This window comes from Trachypithecus francoisi, unplaced genomic scaffold (assembly GCF_009764315.1).
Source record: "Trachypithecus francoisi isolate TF-2019V2 unplaced genomic scaffold, Tfra_2.0 Lachesis_group9, whole genome shotgun sequence".
Lineage (NCBI taxonomy): Eukaryota > Metazoa > Chordata > Mammalia > Primates > Cercopithecidae > Trachypithecus > Trachypithecus francoisi.
In genome coordinates, this window is record NW_022681474.1 from 51,267,506 (window position 1) to 51,292,282 (window position 24,777).

The following is a 24,777-nucleotide window of genomic DNA, read 5'->3' on the forward strand; positions in this document are numbered from 1 at the left end:
GGCTTCCGGCCCTCGCTACTCCCTCTGGGCCCGCGGGTTGCCCGCGCGCCCGTCCCACCCAGCGGTGAGTCATGGAGCAGGGCCCGCGAGACGCTTTGTTGAGTGGGGCGCTGCCACCCGGCGAGGTGCAGCCCCGACACTCCCCGGGGAGGGGCTTCGGGGCACGGGGCCGTGCACGTGAGAACCAAGCACGGGGGTGGGGGGCCGTGCACGTGCGCTCCCGCGCCCGAGTGCAGGAGACCCCCTCCCTTCCACTCCGCTTCCCTTCGGTACAAACCGGTAACCTCCGGCCCTGGACGGTTTTGTTGGGCGGGTCCCGGATGGACTGGGGTTCCCAACATCCTCTGGCACTTCATGCGTGCGGCCCCCGTACGGAGTATGCCCTGCCGGTCGGTGACTCATCGTGGCACTGGTTGAGGCCCGGGCCTGGCGTGGGGCGCAGGCTGCTGCGGCCCCTTCTTCCCAGCGCCCGTTACGCCCCAGCGGTCCCCTAGCGGTTCTTGTCCACCCGCCCCACGGCCTTACCCTGGCACTACCTCCACCCACAATCGCCTCCTCTCCGGACTGCGCGCCCGTGGGCTTTTCGTTTCAGTTCAAAGGTACCGACTAGGCGGTGCTTTCCAGTTCTGGGGAGATTCAGGCAGCGGACTCAAGGCGCGCTCCCTGCCTTCTCTGGTCTCCCAGCAGGGGACGATGTCCCCAACCTGGCTGCCAGCCCAGGTGCTGCAGTGCAGGTCTGCGTAGGAGGTCGTTCCCTTCTTCAGTCTGAGATCTCCGGCACGGAGCACGGGTCTCTCACCCTCACCCCAGGGCTGCCACAGTTTCACGATCGGTTACTTGTTGCTGACTGTCCCCAAAAGGTTTCTTTGTAAAATGTGGGAAAGTCCTTGAAGAGATACCTGGAGCAGTGTCGGGGTCGCTTCCAGGAGCCCCCGCCTCCAGGAGCAGGTCCCAGGGCCTGGAGAGCGGGCCTCCGGGCCACTCCAGGAGGCTGGTGGGGCTGGACTGGCAGAGCCCGGCATCCTTCTGGTGTGCATCATTACCATGTGACGCAGGAATGAATCCCAAGGGACTTTTCACCTGTTCTCCTTGTGAGTGAGCGCCTTAACCTGACCGAGGTGCAGCCAAGGAGAGAGGTGAGGCTTCAGGCCAGAGGTCTTCTAGAAAAGACTTTCCTTGCCTTGAAGGCGGGGCATGGTGGCTCAGCCTGTAATCCCAGCACTTTGGGAGGCCGAGATGGGAGAATGGCTTGAGCCCGGGAGGTCGAGGGCGGCTGCACTCAGTCTGGGCAACAGAATGAGACCCTGTCTCAGGAAAAAAAAGACACACACACACACACACGCCGCTCTTCGTCTTCCACTGGACATCTTTTTTTTTTTTTTTTTTTTTTTTTGAGGCGGAGTCTCGCTCTGTCGCCCAGGCTGGAGTGCAGTGGCCGGATCTCAGCTCACTGCAAGCTCCGCCTCCCGGGTTTACGCCATTCTCCTGCCTCAGCCTCCCGAGTAGCTGGGACTACAGGCGCCGCCACCTCGCCCGGCTAGTTTTTGTATTTTTAGTAGAGACGGGGTTTCACTGTATTAGCCAGGAGGGTCTCGATCTCCTGACCTCGTGATCCGCCCGTCTCGGCCTCCCAAAGTGCTGGGATTACAGGCTTGAGCCACCGCGCCCGGCCCCACTGGACATCTTGTGGCAGGAAAAGATCCCTAGAACCAGCTACTTGCAACCGCAGGAGGAACAAGCCTGAGGAAAAGCCCACCTGCTGATAGGGCAGAAAAGCCTCCCAGACCTCCAGCCTGTTCCCACAACACCCTCTCCCTGTCCACCTCAGCCACCTTGATCTTCCCATCATGCTCCTGCTGCCTCGGTGTCTTCACACCTGCTGCGTTTTCTGCCTGGCATAGTCTCCATAAATCACCCTTGCCTATTGCTCTTCCAAATGTCAGGTCTCAGCGGCCTTGGGTGTGCGTGCACGCACACACACACACACACACACACACACGATGCATCAGGTCCCTGGTGAAACATTCTCATACCCCCTGTACCTCCTTTTTACAGTCACAGTGAATTAATCCGTTGCCTTCATGTGTGCTTCTCCATGGTGGTGGTTCATGGGGCTGTAACCAGTCCTTTCTCCTTTTTAGTGTATGCCCAGTGCCTTCCGCGGTGCTCAGGCAGCACTGGCTAAACGAATGCATGGAGGACCATCCTTTTGTTCTCCTGCTGGATGACAGTGACTTCTCATTTTCAGGTTCACCATGGAGCCATTTCTGCAATGCAGCCCCTTCCACATTGCCCCAGCCCCATGGAGCTGGCACTCCCGTGGCACTGTGCAATTGCCTGTTCCTGTGTGCCTCTGCTCCCCCAACACTAGGAGCCCTGGAGGGCAGGGCCAGGTGGGACTTGCCTTTTGGACCATGTCTGGGACACAGAGGGTACACAGCCAGTGTCTCTGTAATAGGTCCCTTGCCTGATTGCAGGGCAAGTCCATACACCCGAAACACCGGTTTGCAGCAGAAGAAAGAGGTTTAATTGCAGGGCTGCCAGACAAGATGGGAGAAAACCTCAAATCTCTCTCCGAGAAGTTTGGGGCTAGGTTTCATAAGAGTTTTAGAACAGGCCAAAGTGTGGAGATTTTTGATAGGTTCAAGAGTGCAGAGTGAAGTCATGGGGCCCGGGAGATGAAAAAACTGTTCTCATGCTGATTATGTTCTTCTGGGCTGTTCGAACTGGTTGGGGTCACTTGTTGCACTGGAATTTGGAATCTGAAAAACATTTTAGGTTGGGTGCGGTGGCTCACTCCTGTAGTCCCAGTACTCTGAAGGCCAAGGTGGGTGGATCATCTGACGTTAGGAGTTTGAGACTAGCCTGGCCACATAGTGAAACCGTGTCTCTACTAAAAATACAAAAATTAGCTGGGTGGGGTGGTGTGGTGGTGTGCGCCTGTAATCCCAGCTACTCGGGAGGCTGAGGCGGGAGAATCGCTTGAACCTGGGAAGTGGAGGTTGCAATGAGCCGAGATCGTGCTGCTGCACTCCAGCCTGGGTGACAGAGTGAGACTGTCTCGGAAAAAAAAAAAAAAAAAAAAAACTGAAAAAACAAACAAACAACGTTTTAAGCAATTCCTAAACAAAAGCCTATGATTCTAACATCAGAAAGCCGAACTGTAGGAACAGTGGGGATGCAGATGGTCAGTATCCAGTGCCATGGGAAGTTCCGTAGAAGGAATTTAGTCAAAGCACAGCCTCATTAATGCTTAATTATAGCTGCTAATGCTTAATTATCACTATATTTCTGTGTAGAATGCTTGTTAACCCTGTGAGGACAGCTTCACCAGAGGAACCCTTGGGAGCTTATACTGCCCAGGCTTGTCTCCACCAGGTTCATGGAGCAAGTGCAGCCCAGACTGGTTGAGGAGGAAGAACTGTGGCTACACTACACTTACTGGGTGTCAGTCAACTCTCCGGAGATCAATTCTTCCATTAGCAGTGCCATAAATAATTCCTAATTCTCCAAATTCCAGTTTCCCATCTAGCCCAACACACAGTCACTAATATTACATTGTGGTTCCACTTACAAATAACTGCATTTTCGGGTGGAGGTGTTCCCTTAAACCATTCTCTCTGGACGGTGTTCCTTCTTCCCTCCTCTTCTTCATACCCATTTTCAGTCTGTAGGATGAACTTCTTTGTATTTAATCTCCCAAACATCTACCCCTGGAGTTCTCAGCTTTGACCCCCATCAGACTACGCATGAGGCAGGGTGCAGATTCTTCCACTTTCACCTCCTCTCCCCTTCTCTCCCTCCCCCCGCGTTTTTAAAAAATGCTATTTGTCCCATTTCTACACTGTGAAAGCACGTAGATTCGCATTCCATTCCTCAGCCCCGAACCACACCTTTGTTTTTGTCTTGGATCTGCAATTGAAGATATTAAAAGCTGTTTGCCATTCCTTCGACTGAATATTTTCTGCTGTCTCTTGGTTGGTTAGAATTAGTCCTGCAGTCTTCTCTTTTTTTTTTTTTTTTTTCTTCTTTGAGACAGAGTATCACTCCTATTGCCCAGGCTGGAGCCCAATGGTGCCATCTCGGCTCACTGCAACCTCTGCCTACCAGGTTCCAGTGATTCTCCTGCCTCAGCTTCTGCAATAGCTGGGATTACAGGTGCCTGCCACCACGCCTGGCTAATTTTTGTATTTTTAGCAGAGACGGGGTTTCACCATGTTGGCCAGGCTGGTCTCCAATGCCTGATCTTAGGTGATCCATTCACCTTGGCCTCCCAAAGTGCTGGAATTACAGGCGTGAGCCACCATGCCCAGCCCAGAGTCTTCTCAAGAATGAAATAGTTACAGATGATAAATGTTTACAGAGATAAGACATCTGATACCTGAGTTAATAATTTTTATAGCTGGGTAATGGGTCCATGAGAGTTCATTATATATATATATATATATATATATATTTTTTTTTTGGGACAGAGTCTCGCTCTGTTGCCCGGGCTGAAGTGCACTGGCACAATGTCGGCTCATTGCAACCTCCGTCTCCTGGGTTCAGGCGATTCTCCTGTCTCAGCCTCCTGTCTCAGCTCATGCCTGTAGCTGGGATTACAGGCATGAGCCACCATGCCTGGCTACTTCTTGTATTTTGGTAGAGACAGGGTTTCACCATGTTAGCCAGGCTGGTCTCGAACTCCTGACTTCAGGTGATCCTCCCACCTCAGCCTCCTGAAATGCTGGGATTACAGTCGGGAGCCACCGTACCCGGCCCATTATGTTTTTGTGTATGACATTTTCTATTTTTAAAAAGGTAAAAAAGTTAAAAATTTTTTAAAAAGAAGGACTTATGTGAACAGTATTCTGATTTTTAAATGTTTGGTTGGTATTGTTAGTCTGTAGCCTTTAGACTTTCTCCCTGGCTGGGTTTGAGGTTTGTGGCTCCCTCTTCAGCTTTAGTATCTTCTAGGTGTGGCTGCACTGCCTTCTGGCATAGGAGGTTGAGTAGGCCCTACATGTCTGATGCCCACTGAAATTTATTTTTTTTAATTTAAATTTATTATTTATTTTGAGATGTTGCCCAGGCTGGTCTGTGTTGCCCAGGCCGGTCTCAAATTCTTGCCTCAAGCAGTCCTTCCACCTTGGCCTAACAAAGGGCTGGGATTACAGGTGTGAGCCACTGCACCAACCCCCTACTGGAATTTTTTTTTTTTTTTTGTAGAGACAGGGAGGGTCTGCCTCTGTCACCCAGACTGCAGTGCAGTGGCCTGATCATGGCTTCCTGCAGCCTCAAACTCATGGGCTCAAACGATCCTCCTACCTCAGCCTCCCAAGTAGCTGGGATTACAGGTGTGTGCCACCACGCTCAGCTAATTAAAAGAAATTTTTTGTAGAGATAGAGTCTCACCATGTTGTCTAGGCTGATGTCAAACTCCTGGGCTCAAGTGATCCTCCCACCTTGGCCTCCCCACAGCACTGGGATTACGGGCGTGAGCCACTGTGTCCAGACTCCCACAGGAATTTCTAATAAGCAACATGATATTTCTGGCTTGCTCTCTTTCTTTATGTTTGAAGTACAATAATTTTTCTAGAATTTGTCTCAGTGATTATTTTTCTGGTTCACTGTTCCCTGGTGTGCAGTTTGCCCTTTGAATACTAATTCAAGGCTGGGTGTGGTAGCTCAGGCCTGTAATCCCAGCACTTTGGGAGGCTAAGGTGGGAGGATAGCTTGAGCTCAGGAGTTTCAGATCAGACTGGGTGACATGGTGATACCCGATCTCTACAAAAAAAACAGGAAAAGTATCCAGGTGTGGTGGTGCACACCTGTAGTCCCAGCTGCTAAGAAGGTTAAAGTGGGAGGATCCCTTGAGCCCAGGAGTTGGAGGGTGCAGTGAGCCATGATTGCGCCACTGTGCTCCCAGCCTGAGTGGCAGAGTGAGATCCTAAGTAAAAAAAAAAAAAGTGTATACATATGTGTACATATATATGTGTGTGTGCATATATGTACCTGTGTATGTGTATGTATGTATATATACACATATCTACCCAGAAGACAGATTGTTGGATCATAAGTTAGCTATAATTTTTTGAGGAATCTCCGTGGTGTTTTTCTTTCTTTTTTTTTTTTTAGATGGAGTCTTGCACTGTAGTCTAGGCTGGAGTGCAGTGGCATAATCTCAGCTCACCGCAACCTATGTCTCCTGAGTTCATGCAACTCTCCTGCCTCAGCCTCCCGAGTAGCTGGGATGAGAGGCACACACCACCACACCCGGCTAATTTTTTTTTTTTAAGTAGAGATGGGGTTTCACTGTGTTGGCCAGACTGGTCTCGAACTCCTGACCTTGTGATCTGCCCATCTCAGCCTCCCAAAGTGCTGGGATTACAGGTGTGAGCCACCACGCCCGGCCTTCCATAGTGTTTTTCATAATGGCTATATCAATTTGCATTCCTCCTAATAGTGTACGAGGGTTCCCTTTTCTCCACATTCTCACCAACACTTGTTATCCTTTGTCTTTTTTTTTTTTTTTAGAGATGAGGTCTCCCTGTGTTGCCCAGGCAGGAGTGCAGTGGCTGTTCACAGGCACGAACATAGCACTCTATGGCCTCGAACTCCTGGGCTCAAGTGATCCTCCTCCCTCAGCCTCTGGAGTACCTAGGACTATAGGCGTGCACCACTGTGCCCAGCTCCTGCTTAATTGTATTTTAAAATATTTGCTCTGTTCCATTGCTCAGCTTTCTTTTTTGGGAATTCCAAGTGTGAGTATGAAGTTCTTTTCTTCCTACTTTCCATATCTACTGTTGTCTTCCAAATACTGTGTATCTTTTTCATATAATTCCTTTTTTTCTTTACGTTTTCCATTTCTGTTCTGTAGGCATCTACTGTGGCATCTACCTTCTTTTACTTACCTGCCATTGTTTGTTTAGTCTTTTTTCTTCTATTCATTTCTGAGATATATTTCTCTTCTGCCTGCACTTGCTGTCTGGCCGTCTCCTCTCAGAGTTCTGGCAACTGCTTTACAGTCTTCCTTCATAACAGCTGTTGTTTATTAAGTGTCTTCTCTTCTTCCTAAAATTCATGTTGGAATGTTGATTATTCTTTTTCTATATTTAAAAATAGTATGTTTTTACTGTTGACTAGAAAAAAGGGAAGGGCAGAAGTACATATCTATGGTATGCTGTCCTTTCTGTAAGAAAGAGAGGATGGGCTGGGCGCAATGGCTCACGCCTGTAATCCCAGCACTTTGGGAGGCCGAGGCAGGCGGATCACGGAGTCAGGAGTTCGAGACCAGCCTAGTCAACATGGTGAAACCCCCCTACTAAAAATACAAAAATTAGCCAGGCGTGGTGACACGTGCCTGTCATCCCAGCTACTTGTGAGGCTGAGGCAGGAGAATCACTTGAACCCAGGAAGCGGAGGTTGCAGTGAGCCGAGACTGTGCCACTACACTCCAGCCTGGGTGACAGAATGAGAATCCATCTTCAAAGAAAAAAAAAAAAGAGAGGATGAAAGAAAATACAGTGTCTCTGTTTATTTGTAGAAAGTGCAGGAAGGCCAGTCACAGTGGCTAACGCCTGTAATCCCAGCACTTTGGGAGGCCGAGGTGGGCGGGTCACTTGAGGCCAGGAGTTTGAGACCAGCCTGGCCAACGATGAAACACTGTCTCTACCAAAAATACAAAAATAAGCCAGGCATGGTGGTACGTGCCTATAATCCCAGCTAGTCGGGAGGCTGAGGCGTGGGAATCACTTGAACCCAGGAGGCGGAGGTTGCAGTGACTCAAGATTGTGTCACTGCACTGCAGCCTAGGTGACAGAGCAAGACTCTGCCTTAAAAAAAAATGCAAGAAGGATAAACAAAAATAAAGGGATTGGGGGATTGGTTACCTATAAGGGGCAGGTGGGAAAGAGGTGGAAAGAGGGAGGGAATGGGAACAGGCTAGCAGGGATAAGAAGAGTGACAGTTCTCTGAATATGTCTTTTTTTTGTGATTCTCAGAACCATAGTAATGTTCATATACTCAAAATATAGACAAAACAATTAAAACCAACCAGAATATAGGGGAGGGAAGTACCCAAAATGAAATGCAAACACTAACAAGTGAACCTAACTCTACTACAAATGAAGAAAATAACCACACTCAAAAGAAAAAAATTCAAGTAACCTTGAAAATCAGTATGTTGAATGGGTTCTGTAGGGTTAAATGCAGCAAACACTCTCCATAAATTCTGTAATCTAGTCAGTAAATATATCCTTTCTCATAGGATTGTGGGTAAGCAATTCAGAGACAACTTTATATAGTATAATTTAATGCATAAGTAAGTGTACCATAAATAATAACTGGGTTTGTCACTACCGGAGAAAGAAATTAAAAAACAGGGAACCCTCTTCCAACACCCCATGTGGTATTGTACTAGAATCTGAGGTATCAGTATAAACTCAGGATTTTTATTTTTGTACAAGTAAATACAGAAATATAACTGGGCACAGTGACTCACGCCTGTAATCCCAACACTTTGGGAAGCCTGAAGTGGGCAGATCACTTGAGCTCAGGAATTGAAGACCAGCTTGGGCAATACGGTGAAAGCCCATCTCCACAGGAGTGGAGGAAAAACCAGGCAGAGGGAACCCCAGGACGTTGAGGGGCTCTGGCTGCTGTATGGGACACCCTGCTGGAAGCTTGCCTCTAATGGGGCATTAAAGACAGGCAGGCAGGGGCTCCTGCTCTGCCAGAGGTTGGAAGACCGGACTGCATCTTCCCTTCTTGGGATGCAGGTCAGCTGTTTTCCCTCAGATGAGAGAGTCAGGTTCCAATTTTTTTGTTTTGTTTTGTTTTTGAGACGGAGTCTCGCTCTGTCACCCAGGCTAGAGTGCAATGGTGCTATCTCAGCTCAGTGCAACCTCCACCTCCTGGGTTCAAGCATTTCTCCTGCCTCAGTCTCCTGAGTAGCTGGGATTACAGGCACACGTCACCACGCCTGACTGATTTTTGTATTTTTAGTAGAGATGAGATTTCACCGTGTTGGTCAGGCTTGGAGGTTCCAATTTTATAACATGAGAAGAAGGGCTGAGATCATGCCCATTCTGCCACTTTGCTGAGTCCAGAGCTGTGATGAAGTGAAGAAGAAGGCACAGGACAGGACAAAGAAGGGGGCTTAGGGACCCAGGAGTTTTCCTTGGCAGAAGTCAACTTGTCCCACCCCTGAGAAACTCTGACCTTCTCACCTGCCAGGGAGGAAAACAGGGACTGGGGAGGAGGGAACAGGGAGGGGAACCAGTCTGGTGCTCTGTGCTCTGGGACAGAAGTCTGATGATGGGAGTAACTCAGGAACAGTTAAGAATAATCCTAAAATAGCCAAGCCACAGTCTAAGCCAGTCCATGAATGCATCTTCCAGAGAGCAGATCTGTAGCAGGAAAAGTCAGCCTGATCTTTGCCCTACTGCCTGCTGCCTGGCCCTGGCTGCTAATTAAGCCTCCTACCCTGTCCCCTTCACCAACTCCTCCTGTCCTAGTGGGGATGGGGTAGGAGTAGTCAGAGGAGCCAAATCACCCCAATCAACAGGGAAGTACAGCTGGGACCAGGAGCACTGGGCCCAGTGCACCCACCATCCACACTCCGGTTCTGAGTCAAGTAGGAGTACATAGGGGGACAGACAGGCAAAGTGCAGGCTTTGTGCATGGGATGGAGGCTGCCAGGAGAGAGCAACCAAATTCTCCCACCCACACACATGCATTGCCAGCCGTGATCAGGTGGGACCTCCAAGGTCATCATCAACTACCACCTTCTCCTGGCTCTGTGTTCCCTTACACTTAGGGCATCTTGGAGTGAGACAGGCAGGGAGGGGTCGAGGGAGCCCCTTCATGAACAAACCATATCTTTGTTTCAGGGGCAGGACCAGATACATAATTTGCAGGACCCAATGAGAACTGAAAATGTGGAGTCTGTCGTTCAAAAATTGTTAAGAATTTCAAGGCAGTGACAAGAGAGCATTAAACCGAGTTCAGGTCCCCTCTGAGTGTGGGGCTTTTGCACTGCACAAGTGGCACCTCTGTGAAGCCATCCTTGTGCAGGGACATGAACATTTACTAAGCGCCCACTACTCAGCTCTTCTGGCTCTGTAATGCGGTCTGGCTCTGTGTCTGCACCCAAATGTCATTTTGAATTGTAATCCCCACGTGTTGGGGGAGGGATCTGTGGGATGTGATTACATCATGGGAGTGGGTCCCACATGCTGTTCTCGTGATAGCGAGTTCTCACGAGATCTGATGGTTTTATAAGGGGCCTTTTCTCTCTTCATTCTGCACTTCTCTCTCCGGCTGCCATGTGAAGGACGTGTTTGCTTCCCCTTCCACCGTGATTGTAAGTTTCCTGAGGCCTTCGCAGTCATGAGGAACTGTGAATCAATTAAACTTCTTTCCTTTGATTAACTTCTAATCTATAACTAAGGTCTGAGTCCTGAAGACCTTCCTCTGGAGCCTCAGTAAATTTAGTTACTCTAGATGGGTCCAGGTGCTGCAGGTGATTACCGTTATCTCGTCTCCTGCAAAATCATGGAGGTTTGGAGAGTTCCTTCAGACCTCCTCTTGTATGGAGGTTTATTTTCTTCGTTTTTCTTTCCTGCAAGGACAAAGTGAATTCTGTAATGGTTTATGTATCATTTTTGAGTTTATTGCCAAAAATTGAGGCTCAAGTTTGTAGACTACATTTTTAAATAAAATAAAACTTTCTAGACAAAGAAATGCAATTAATTGAAGCTGTTCCTTTGATACCATTTTCCAAATTTACACAGAGTTGATAGCAAATTTTTCACTTTATCTTTCCTTGAATGCATATATTCATATAAATGCTCTTAAATTCTTAGTGCAACAGGGTGGACTGTCATTACAGAGAATGTTCTTAGCATAGAGCACAAATCTCCCCACTGCTGACTAGGCTCTGGTCACAAAGCACCCCGAGCTGGCCTTCAACTTCCACTTCTCGGTTCTTTTGCTTATCTTCTCTATTTCTAGAATGGCGTTGTCATTTCACTTGTCTGTCTCGTCATATCCTACTCCTGTAAGAATCAGTGAGTTCTTGGTACATATTGATTTAAATTTGCCTCTGGTTTGAACCTTTTTCCACTTTTCCAGGCAAGGTTGATTTATCTGTCTACGTTTCCGTAACAATCTTTCCAAGCATAATACAGCAGAAAGAGAGCTGATTCATCATGTCCTGTCCGTTTCCCTCTGGAGACTTTGGAGCCAATGTGAGGGTACAGGTGTGCCCTGTATAAGATCTTTGGTTTAGTTGTATAAAACTAAACCTTTGTCAGTTTAGCATAGGTCTCAGTATATAATTGTTCTCAGGTGCCATTAAACTGGGCCTGAATAATTGAAGGATTGAACGTTTTCAGGAATCACCCAGCATGCTTCAATAATTCATCTTAATTGGGGGATATGGGGAAAGTTTGCATGAGAAAGAAATTGTTTTTTTTTTTTTTTTAACTTTAAGGATAAGTTAAAATTCAGTAGGCAGAATGATAATAAATCTTGATTATTTTTTATTTTTATTTATTTATTTTTTTTTAGACAGAGTCTCACTCTGTTGCCCAGGCTGGAGTGCAGTGGTGCCATCTTGGCTCACTGTAACCTCTGCCTCCTGGGTTGAAGCGATTCTTTTGCTTCAGCCTCCCAAGTAGCTGAGACTACAGGTGCCAGCTGCCATGCCCGGCTAATTTTTGTATTTTTAGTAGAGACGGTGTTTCACCATATTGGCCAGACTGGTCTCAAGCTCCTGACCTCATGATCCACTTGCCTCGGCCTCCCAAAGTGCTGGGATCACAGGTGTGAGCCACCACGCCCAGCCATTTTTTATTTTAAAATATTCATTTTTTACTATTTTGATATAACTTTTTTTTTTTAAGAAAAAGGCGGAAATCACTGCTTATTAGAAGGCAGGGCTGGGCGCGGTGGCTCACGCCTGTAATCCCAGCACTTTGGGAGGCCGAGGCGGGTGGATCACAAGGTCAGGAGATCGAGACCACGGTGAAACCCAGTCTCTACTAAAAATACAAAAAAAACTAGCCGGGCGCGGTGGCGGGCGCCTATAGTCCCAGCTACTCTGGAGGCTGAGGCAGGAGAATGGCGGGAACCCGGGAGGCGGAGCTTGCAGTGAGCCGTGATCGCGCCACTGCACTCCAGCCTGGGCGACAGAGCCAGACTCCGTCTCAAAAAAAAAAAAAAAAAGAAGGCAGATTTTAGTGATTTTTATACCCCTAGACTTGTTGCATATCAAACCTATATAAAATATCTATAAATCAAATCATTAATTGCCCCTAGTGTAATCATTCTATATATGGATGTAATGTTTGAATCTTCAGGAGCTTTAATAACTTGAAGGCCTTTTCATTGCTTTAAAATTAATTCTCATTGTGTTTGTTTATATTGTATCTTTAAGCAGAAGTACAGAGTAAGCAATTAGTGTGATTAATTCCTCTGCTACAATACAGTAAAGCACTGCCTCCCTAGACCAACTCTCTGGGATCCCTGGAAGACATCTGGCATCCAGCAAGTCTTGACCCCTCTTTAGAAAGCCATGGAGAGGGCCGGGCGCGGTGGCTCAAGCCTGTAATCCCAGCACTTTGGGAGGCCGAGACGGGCGGATCACGAGGTCAGGAGATCGAGACCATCCTGGCGAACACGGTGAAACCCCGTCTCTACTAAAAATACAAAAACTAGCCGGGCGAGGCGGCGGGCGCCTGTAGTCCCAGCTACGTGGGAGGCTGAGGCAGGAGAATGGCGGGAACCGGGAGGCGGAGCTTGCAGTGAGCTGAGATCCGGCCACTGCACTCTAGCCTGGGAGACAGAGCGAGACTCCGCCTCAAAAAAAAAAAAAAAAAAAAAAAAAAAAAAGAAAGCCATGGAGAGGGCCGGGCGCGGTGGCTCAAGCCTGTAATCCCAGCACTTTGGGAGGCCGAGGCGGGCGGATCACGAGGTCAGGAGATCGAGACCATCCTGGCTAACATGATGAAACCCCGTCTCTACTAAAAAATGCAAAAAACTAGCCGGGCGACGTGGCGGGCGCCTGTAGTCCCAGCTGCCTGGGAGGCTGAGGCAGGAGAATGGCGTAAACCCAAGAGGCGGAGCTTGCAGTGAGCTGAGACCCGGCCACTGCACTCCAGCCTGGGCGGCAGAGCGAGACTCCGTCTCAAGTCTCAAAAAAAAAAAAAAAAAAAGAGAGCCATGGAGAAACTGGAGGCAATTCTTTTAACGCCCTCTAGAGGCAATTCCATTAATTACCCTCCCTCACCTATCCAAGACACAATTTCTCCAGTTACATGTAGAATCCTGTTATGTGTCTCCTGGCCAGACCCTTTATTTCATAGATGTGGAAATTGAGGCCATGAAGAATGAGGTGAGTGTTCAGAGTCCACATGACTAGTTAGTGCCCAGAGCCTGGCCTGGACTTCTCTCTTGTTCTGGGGCCTTGAGTTCTCTCCCTCTTCTTTAGTACACAATGACCAGAGGTAGCATAATCTGCGCACCACATTTGCATTTGGAGTGCATCTGTTTTGCATTCATTTAATCTTGTTGAGATGGTTTGCTTGTTGACCTACTCAGTCAGTTATCTTTTCACCTTTGTGAGTTGAGAGCTTTGTGTATGAAGTCTGTAAAACTGCATCTTAGGAATTGACATAATCTGTAGCTGACCCATGCTGTTTTCAGATGCATCTTAATTGTGATAGTGATAGTGATCCAAAAGATTCACATGTTTTTCTGTGCTATTTCAGAATAAGCCTTCTTAATCCAACTCAAGATGGAGCCAAAAACAACAGAATACTACATTTTTGTTTCTTTTATTTAGGTAAAATACCTCTTTCCTGACAAGACTGGGACTCTTACATAGATTGCCATGAACTACAAGAAGTACAGCATTGCCAGAATAACCTGTGGTAAAATGTTCACTTATTGAACATTTTACTTGCATTCTTTCTACAAAATGAGTTTATTTTTAGCTACTTAGTCAAATTATCTTGACTTTCTGATGTTTTGAAAGAATATTTCTAATAGATTTAGGTATTTCATTAATATTGAATGTTTTTAAAACTAAATGGGTCCCAAAGGAAACTGAACAGTTAAAACATGGTTTACTTCTGCAAATACTAACTTAGTGAGGAGTCTCAGGGAATCTGCACATTTGTCTCTTCTATCTAACAATTACGAATTTCTTAGTGTATGTTTTGATCAGACTGTTTTTTGGTCACAGTTTTGTAACCACTCTATTTTTCCTCTCTCTGGCAGTCACTTCCCAGAATTGACAAGGAATTCATCCTCAGGTGATTTCCGCTAAGTAAATCCTAGCACTTCTTGACACTTTAGAAAAGGCTTTGGAATAATTTTATATTAGTATTTCTCACCTGCATATTTTTACATGTAAATACAAATTGCATATACATTACTTTGAAAGAGAACCAGGATAAAATTTAAAGAAACGTGGTTTTAGAAGTCCAATGGTAGTATAAGACTTCACAAAAAACAGACTGCTCTTGATTCAGTTCTTCCTACTTACTCCCCAGATGCAGCGAACTTCAACAATTTTTATTTTTTAAAAAATGTATTTTTATATTTCAAAATAATATGTTTGTGTGTGTGACCTGTCTCTCCCCCAATCTGCCCCACTCTGGCTTTACCCGCTCAAGAAGCATTTAAAATATTCTGCATATCCTTAGCATATACCATTGCAATTATGGGGTAGGCTTTTTTTTTTTTTTTTTTAATTTGTGCTTTCAATGAACCTCTAGTGGTACATGTCTGTTTTTCTTGTTAATTCTTGGGAATGTCTTCTATTGTTTCTATAGTAATTTTCTTCCCCTCCAGCTTCCCTGTTGCTTCTGGATCTCTTGTTAGATGTTGAACCTCTTGAGTTGATTTTCTAATTTTTGTCATCTTCCTCTCTCATTTTTTGTATTTTGTGTTTAATTTTCTGGTATCTAATTTACCTTGATTTTCTATCTTTCTGGTGACATTTTCGTATGCTCTTACTTTCAGTTATCAAAAGTGATCTTGACCTTGCCCTTGCATTCTGTTTTCTCTGCCCACCTCTTTGATTCGCCCCATTGCCACCTGGTGTTCTGGTTTCTTAATTTTATTTAATAGGCTTTCTTCAAAGGCCTGGTGATCATTTGCTCTGTGCTTATGTATGTTTATTTTTTCATTGGGCAAAATACATGTAACATAAAATGTATCATATTAACTATTTTAAGTGTACAATTCAGTTGCTTTAACTATATTCATAATGTTTTGCAATGATTCCCACCATTCCTTTCTAGAACTTTTTCATTTAAAGCTCTGTACCTGTTAAACAGTAATTCCTAACTCCAGTCGTCTTCCGGTCCCTGTTAACCACCATTCCACTTTCTGCCTCTATGACTTTGCCTACCTTAGGTACCTCATGTAAGTGGAATCATATAGTATTTGTCTTTTTGTGTTCGGCTTATTTCCCTCAGCATAATGTATTCAAGGTTTCATTGTTCATCCACATTGTTCATCCAATGCATCAGAATCTCCTTCCTTTAAAAAGGAATAATATTCGAATTATATTCCACTGCATGCATATATCACATTTGTTATTCATCTACCGGTGGGCATGGTGTTGCTCCCACCTTCCGGCTACTGTGAGTAATGCTGCTGTGAACATTGCTATACAAATATCTTTTTGAGTCCCTGCATTTAATTCTTGGGGCTGTGTACCTCAAAGTGGAATTACTGGGTCATATCCTAATTCTGTGTTCAACTTTTTGAGGAACCACCATGCTGCTCTCTAGAGCAGTCCAGCACTTTACACTACCATTAGTAATGCACAAGGATTTCCTTTTCTCCATATCCTTGTCAACACTTGTTATGTTCCATCTTTTGTTTGTTTGCATTATAATAGCCATTTTAATGGGTGCGAAGTCGTACCTCATTGTGGTCTTGCTTTCCATTTCCCTTATGACTTGTGATATTGTCTGCACATATTTTAAGGTTTATACACTAACAAAGCTGATTACTAGCGGTGTGTGTGTGTGGGGAACTGTGTGGCTGCTGAGTGGCTTCCCTGTGGGATGATCAGCCAGAACCCGCTATTGTATTAGGGGATCCCCAGATGTCAGCATTCATAGGTCTTTTTAGTTTTTTATGGGTACATACTAGGTATACATATTTATGGGGTACATGAGATATTTTGATACAAACATATAATGTATAATAATCACATCAGGGTAAATGGGATATCCATCATCTCAAACATTTATCGTTTCTTTGTATTGTAAACGATTCAGTTATACGCAGTTATTTTAAAATGTACAAAAAGCGATTGCTGACTATAGTTACCCTGTTATGCTGCCAATTAATAGATCTTATTTATTGTAACTATATTTTGTACCTATTTACTAGCCTCACTTCCCCCCAACCGACTACACTTCCCAGCCTCAAGTAACAACCATTCTACTCTATCTCTGTGAGTTTGTTTTAATGTTTAGCTCCCCAAAATGAGTGTGAATGTGCACAGTTTATCTTTCTGTGACTGCCTTACTTCGCTTAAAATAATATCCTCCAGCACCATTCCGTGTTGTCACTAATGACAGAATCTCATTCTTTGTTAGGGCTGAATAGTACTCCATTGTATATATGCACATTTTCTTTGTTCATTCAACTGTTGGTGGACACTTAGGTTGCTTCCACCTCTTGGATATTGCAAATAGTAATGCAGTAAACATAGGAGTGCAGCTGTGTCTTCGATATATTGATTTTCTTTTTCATGTATATCTCTAACAGTGAGATTGCTGGATCCTTTGGTAGCTCTATTTTTAGTTTTTTGAGGAACCTCCAAATAGTTCTCCATAGTGGTTGCACTAATTTACATTCCCACCAACAGTATGCAAGGGTTCACTTTTTTCCATATCCTCACCAGCATTTGCTAGTGCCTATCTTTTGAATAAAAGCCGTTTTAACTGGGGTGAGGTGATATCTCCTCATAGTTCTGATTTGCATTTCTCTGATAATCAGTGATGTTGATCACCTTTTCCTAAGTCTGTTAGCCTTTCGTATTTTTTCTTTTGAGAAACGTCTATTAAGATCTTTTGCCCATTTTAAAATCAGATTATTAAATTTTTCTCTATACAGTTGTTTGAGCTTTTTATATATTCTGGTTATTAATCCCTTATCAAATGGATAGTTTGCAAATATGTTTCCCCATTTTGTGGATTTTCTCTTTGTTGATTGTCTCTTCTGCTGTGCAGAGGCTTTTTAACTTAATGGGATCCCATTTGTCCACTCTTGCTTTGGTTATCCGTGCTTGTGGGGTATTGGTTAAGAAATCTTTTCCCAGTTTAATGTCCTGGAGAATGTCCCCAATGTTTTCTTGTAGTAGTTTCATACTTTGAGGTCTTAGATTTAAGTCTTTAATCTGTTTTGGTTTGGTTTTTATATATGATGAGAGATAGGAGTCTTGTTTCATTCCTCTGCATATGGATATCCTATTTTTGCAGCACTATTTATAAAAGAGATTATCCTTTCTCCAATGTATGTTCTTGGCATCTTTATTGAAAATGAGCTCACTGTAGATGGATGGATTTCTTTCGGATTCTCTATTGTGTTTCGTTGGTCTTTTTGTCTGTTTTTATGCCAGTAGCATGTTGTTTGGGTTACTATAGGTCTATGGCATAATTTGAAGTCAGGTAATCTGATCCTTCCAGTGTAGTTCTTTATGCTCAGGATAGCTTTGGCTATTTTGGACCTTTTGTGGTTCCATATAGATTTTAGAATTATTCTTTCTATTTTTGTGAAGAATGTCATTGATATTTTGATAGGGGTTGCATTTAACCTGTAGCTTTCTTGGAGTTATATTGACATTTCAACAATATTGATTCCTCCAGTCCATAAAGGTGGAATTCTTTCCATTTTTGGTGCCCTCTTCAATTTCTTACATCAGTGTTTTATAGTTTTCATTGTAGCAATCATTCATTTCTTTGGTTAAGTTTATTCCTCATTTTATTTGTAGCTATTGTAAATGGGATTGCGTTCTTAGTTTTTTTCAAAATGTTTGATGTTCACATATAAAAATGCTACAGATTTTTTTTAATGTTGATTATGTATCCTGCAACTTTCTTGAATTTACCAGTTTTAATAGTTCTTTGGAGTCTTGAGGTGTTTCCAATTATAAGAGATGATCTGCAAATAAATATAATTTGATTTCTTTCCAATTTGGATGCGTTTTATCTCCTTCTCTTGTCTGATTGCTCTATCTACGACTTCCAGTACTTCCAGAAAAAGCTCAATTAATACTGAATTAATAGTGGTGAAAGTGGGCATCTCTTGTTCTATCTTTTTTTTTTTTTATACTTTAAGTTCTAGGGTACATGTGCATAACGTGCAGGTTTGTTACATATGTATATTTGTGCCATGTTGGTGTGCTGCACCCATCAACTCGTCAGTACCCATCAATTCATCATTTATATCATGTATAACTCCCCAATGCAATCCCTCCCCCTTCCCCCCTCCCCATGATAGGCCCCAGTGTGTGATGTTCCCCTTCCCGAGTCCAAGTGATCTCATTGTTCAGTTCCCACCTATGAGTGAGAACATGTGGTGTTTGCTTTCTTAGAGGAAAGCCTTTCAGTTTTTTTTCCCATTCAGTAAGATACTACTTATGGGTGTGTCTTATATGAGTTTTATTGTGTTGAGGTGTATTTCTTCTATACCCTGTTTTTTAAGCGTTTTTACAATAAAATGTTGAATTTTATCAAATGCTTTTACAGCATCAATTGACATGACTATATAATTTTTGTCCTTCATTCTGTTGATATGATCACATTGAGTTGCATATGTTGAACCATCCTTCCGTTCCTGGGATAAATTCCACTTGGTCATTATGAATAGTTTTTTAATATGTTGTGGAATTTGTTTTGCTTGTAAATTTTCTTGAGGATTTTTGCCTCAAATTTTCCTTAGGGATATTGGCCTGTAGTTTTCTTTTTTAATGTGTCTTTGGTTTAAGTATCAGCCATTGAAATATTCCTTCCTCCTCTATTTTTGGAATAGTTTGAGTAGGATTGTTATTAGTTCTTCTGTAAATATTTGGTAAAATAAGGCAGTAAAGCTATTGCTTTTAGGATTTTCTTTGTTGGTACTTTTTATTAAGGCTTTGATCCCATTATTTGTTACTGGTTGGTTCAGGTTTTGAAGTTCTTTATGGTTCAATCTTGGTAGGTTGTGTGTATCTAGGAATTTGTGTATTTCTTTTAGGTTTTCGTGAGTCTTTTTGGTGAGCTGGTCAGCTGTCTTCTCATGAAAATAACTTAGTTTTGTGCTAAGGGCTACACATTTGACTGCAACTGTTATGGAAGCTGAATGGAAGCAGAGGGTTGATAATTGTGCCTGTTGGTATATGTAAAACTCACTTTAAAATGCTGTTTGGGGAGAATACTGTAGCCTATCCACATGTGTTTGTGTGCCCAGTGTCCCCGGGCTCAGGGCTACTGTGGTTTAATTTATCTAAAAGATAAACCTTCCGTTTATTTCTGGCAGTGGAAGGTTTAGTTGTCTGGCTGCATAGGATGAGAGTTCTTAAAGGTGGAGTCCTCCTCAAATGGACTGGCAACTTGATCTTCTGTCCTCCATAGTGAAGTTTCTGTATCATCTTATGTTATTTTCAAAAGCATTTTCCTACCCTTGCCCTTGCATTGGCTGCCTAGTTGTCCACCTTCCCTGCACCTCACAGTTACCTCATGTGCCTTACAGGTACCTTGTGCTGTAATTTCTTCAGGTTTCACAGGGTTCTGTTAGGAGAACAGAAACAGAAGGAGGTAATCTAAATAAACCTGTACCTATTAAATAAATCAAAAACTCATAATCTTCCAAAACAGAAAGCACTTGCCCCAGATGGTTTCACCGGTGAATTTCACCATTTAAGGAAGAGATGGCACCAACTTTTTTTTTTTTTTTTTGAGATGGAGTCTCACTCTATCACCCAGACTGGAGTGCAGTGGTGCAATCTCGGCTCACTGCAAGCTCCACCTCCCGGGTTCACGCCATTCTCCTGCTTCAGCCTCCCGAATAGCTGGGAAGACAGGCGCCCGCCACCACGCCTGGCTAATTTTTTTGTATTTTTTAGTAGAGACGGGGTTTCACAGTGTTAGCCAGGATGGTCTCGATCTCCTGACCTCGTGATCCGCCTGCCTCAGCCTCCCGAAGTGCTGGGATTACAGGTGTGAACCACCAAGCCTGGCCGAGATGGCACCAACTTTCTGCAATCTCTTTCAGAAAATAAAAGTAGAAGGAATATTCCCTAACTCATTCTGTAAGGCTAGCATAACTCTAATACCAAAAGCAGATTAAAAAATTACAAGAAAGGAAAAGCATAGACTAATTTCTCTTTTAAACAGAGAAGCAAAATTCTCAACAAAATATTGGCAAATTGATAGCTGGGTGTGGTGGCTCATGCCTGTAATCTCAGCACTCTGGGAGGCTGAGGCAGGTGGATCACCTGAGGTCAGGAGTTCAAGACCAGCCTGGCCCATCTCTACTAAAAATACAGAAATTAGCCCAGCACAATGGCGGGTGCCTATAATCTCAGCTACTTGAGAGGCTGAGGCAGGAGAATCATTTGAACCTGCCAGGCGGAGGTTGTAGTGAACCAAGATCATACCATTGCATTCTAGTCTGAGTGACAGGACAAGACTCCATCTCAAAAATATATATATATATATATGTGTGTATGTGTGTGTAAATATACAAATTGAATGAACTATTGTATAAAAAGAATTATAAATCACAACAAGAGAGATTTATTCCAGGTATGTGAAGCTAGTTCAACAGTTGAAAATCAATAAATGTAATCCATCATATCGAAGAAGAAAAATCATGTGGTCATATCAATAAATAAAAAGTATGTGATATCCAACACCTATTCATGATGAAAACTCTCAGCAAACTTGGACTAGAGGGGAATTTCCTTAACTTGATAAAGAAGAGCTACAACCACCACCCTGCAGCTAACATAATACTTCATGGTGAGAAGCTAGATGCCTTTCCTCTAAGATTTAAAACAAGGAAAGAGTGTTACCCTCACCACTCCTATTTAGTATCATACTGGAAGTTCTAGCAAATGTGATAAGAAAATAAAATAAAAGGTAAGAAAGAAACAATAGAGATGAGAAAGGAACAAATAAAACTGCCTTTGCTCACAGATGACATGATTGTCTATGCAGAAAATCTCAAAGAATCAACATATACATCATCTCTTCACAACGAAATATATGCTATTTACTGTTTTTCCCTGGGTATTGCCTGGATTGTAAAATGCTTCTCCCACCTTCTTACCCCAACCTTCTTCCTTGTAGGTTAGAGTTACTTGTTATTGGTAAATAGCCACTATGGAGACTAAAGACCAGAGGAAACACAGAAAGAAAAACAGTGGGCCCAAAGCTGAAAAGAAAAAGAAGCGGCATCTGCAGGACCTCCAGCTGGGAGATGAAGAAGATGCCCGGAAGAGAATGCTGTGGGGGTGGCTCGATCCTTTCACAGGTATGTTTAGCTACAGTCTGATGCTTCTTCCATTGATTCTTTTTAAATACTAGGAGCCTCTCACAGGTGACTTTTGGATTTACAAGTTTAGTCCCACTCCAAAGGACATGCAGATGCATGCTGTGTGGCTTTCACTAAAACTGAGAAGCCTTCCCATAGAAGCTGCCTTGTCTCCAGCATCTATACACTGGTTGGTGTTTCTTGCCCAAGATACAAGAATTTATAGAATTTGTTTGTTCCTAAACTTTAAACTGTTTCTATGGTGATAAGTGTGCTTTCCCCCTGGATATGTTTTACAAAGTTGTAATATAAAATACAAAAGTTACAATATTTAATACTAACAGCTTTATTTAGTGAGTCCTTGTGATATTCTTAGCAGTGTACTTTAAACGTTACTCAACTAAATCCTTCCAGCAGCCTTACCAGAGTAGGAATCATTCTTGCTCTCATTTTATGGGTAAGAAAACTGAGGTCAAGAAAACGAGTTACCTCCAATCATATAACTAGTAAGTAGGAGAGCCAAATTTAACTCCAGAGCCTCTGCTCTTATCTGTTATGACGCACTGCCTCAGTATTTACCTTTTGGCTTTTTAAAAAACTATTAAAATCACTCATAAAGCAGTCAGGTTTAAGGAGTGTTTAATTTTCAACTCTATATTATTGAAGTCATCTTGTTACATCTTTATTGAACAGCAGTTATTTGGATGGGGGCCAGTAGATAACAAGTTAATAATTGATAGGTTAATTATATTTACATATTGTTTTGTACTCTCTATGAAATATACTAAAGTATTCATATCTATAAGTCTACTAAAAAAAGTCTACTTATAAGGTTGATGCCTTTCACTCTATTTTGAAAATGAGTTTACTTTTTTTTTAATGACTAGGAGTCAGGATTTGAAGACAAAAAAGCATCATATTCCAGTGGTTGATCAAACTCCACTAGAGCCCCCACCAATAGTGGCCATGGTGACGGGGCCTCCAAAGTTGGAAAGAGCACTTTGATACAATGCCTTCTCATTCAGAACTTCACCTGGCAGAAGTTGACCGAGATCAGAGGCCCTGTGACGATCGTGTCAGGTAGAAGATGCCACCACAGACACAGAGTTGGCATGACTATTGTCATCTGATGGACATGCATGTGTTTGTTGTTTTCTTGAGTGGAACATGTTAAATATTTTCATATCATGTTACCTCTCTTATACTTTTACTAAGTTAGTTATAACTTCAGAAAAGGGTAAGTTCCAGAGATAAGGATGTGATACATATCTTATCCTGACTGCTCTATGGCTTTGCCAAGCATGTTCCTTGGAGGGGCCTAGCAGGCCTGGTCACTGTGAACACATCATTTAGCAGATAGCACGTACCTCCTATGTGCCAGGTGCACATGCTTGCCCTTATGAAGCCACATCCTGGTGGAAGTGCGCGTTTTCTCTTTTTCCTATGAGAATTTGTCAGCTTTGGGAGATGGTGACCTTTCCAAGTTTGAGGGAAGGTGAAACAAACTTCTAGTGGTAGAATGGCAATGCACACTTTGAAATCTCTTGTTATTGCAATAATATAGTTGGATCGAGACTTTTCTTTATCGGCACAACCATATTTTCTTTTCCTTTTTTCGAGACAGAGTCTTACTCTGTAGCACAGGCTGGAGTACAGTGGTGTGATTACAGCTCATTGCAGCCTCAACTTCCTAGTGTCAAGCAGTCCTCCTACTTTAGCCTCCTGAGTAGTGTATGCCACCACGCCTGGCTAATTTTTGTTTTTTTTTTTCTTTTTGTAGAGATGTGGTTTCCCCATGTGGCACAGGGTGGTCTCAAAATTCCTGGGCTCAAGGGATTCGTCTGCCTTGGCCTCCCAAGGTGCTGGGACTACAGGCGTGAGCCACTGTGCCCAGCCCATATTTTCTTGACCGTTTTCTTTTTACATTAATTTAGACATAATTATCATTTTGAATATTCTGCTGCATTGTTTGAGGAAGTTTTTAGCGATAGTGGGAATATGGGAAGTTTTGATAGAGGTGAAGACACCTGGAACTGAACAGCAGGATCATGGTTATCATGGAGCCTGTCCAGTCAGAATTTTCCCTGTTTGAGCACTTTTATTCATCTGGGTAGACTTTTGATATTATTTAAATTTAGAACACAGCAAGAAAAACAGGATGGAATTTATTTTATTTTACCAGTTTTTGCCTATAAAAATGAACTTCTGGTACACTCCTGTAAACGTATATGGTGTTTTACTGGATGCAGTTAAAAATTAAAGAGTTGATGCTTAAAGTTTTTTCAGGGTCTTTTTAAAGTAAAATTTTCATCTTTTCACTTATAGGTAAAAAGCGCAGACTCGCCATTATTGAATGTGGGTGTGACATTAACATGATGGTTGATCTGGGGAATTACAATGGAATCATTTAGGGATGCCTCAGCCTAAACATAATATGGAAAAAGCCATAACCAAAAGTCATGTTAGGTACTGCTAGGTTACTCAACCTATCATCACATTTAACTAAAATGTCAATTTGAACCATGATCAGTCTAGTTTGGTTAATATATTATTTAAATCAACTTGTGAAGTCTTCATTTTAAATGTAGAATTTGTGTTAATGAACCGGAGAATAACATTCTGTTGCTTGGAAGACGTGTTAAAGCCTAAAGATTTATAACGCTGTAAAAGAAGAAAACCAGCTGGTGATCAGTTGGCATTAGTACATAAGGATGTACTCATATTTGGTAATAGCCATTTTTTTCTAACTAGAGTAAGAGAGTTGGGAACGGGAAGCAGAAACAAGGACACGGATGTATAAAAAATCATAGCACAAAACTGCATTGAGTTCTGAGTATGGGTCTGTGATCCGTGGTTCAGTTTGAGAGGTTCATGTGTCCCTTATGAGAAGGGACAGGAAAGCCAGGAGGTCAGGAGTGTGTTTGGGCCTGGGCCTGTGCTTCCACCACAGAAGTCAGCAGCTCTGCCTTTCTTTTTTCTCCTCTTTATCTAATAATTGTCTCCTCTTCAAATTTGGGAAATGAGCTTAATCAAAAGTTTGTTGTGTTATTGTTTGTTGTTTTTGAAATGTGGCCTCAGTGTGTTGCCCAGGCTGGTCTTAAACTCCTGGGCTCAAGTGATCCTCCCTCTCAGCCTCCTGAGTAGCTGGGACTACAGGCGTGCACCACCACACCCAGCTAAGTTAATGCTAACGTATAGTTTATCTGCTTCAGTTTTGAAGGGCAGGATATATGTAGTTCTGTGTGTATG

General features: G+C 43.4%; 1 long non-coding RNA gene across 1 annotated transcript; it reads left to right on the forward strand.

The window, feature by feature from the left end:
- The first annotated feature begins 1,678 nt into the window (after positions 1-1,678).
- LOC117082376 lies at positions 1,679-23,818 on the forward strand. Its single transcript, XR_004436581.1, has 3 exons — positions 1,679-2,393; positions 21,345-21,528; positions 22,416-23,818. It is a non-coding gene; the product is annotated as an uncharacterized LOC117082376 (long non-coding RNA).
- Positions 23,819-24,777: the final 959 nt, after the last annotated feature.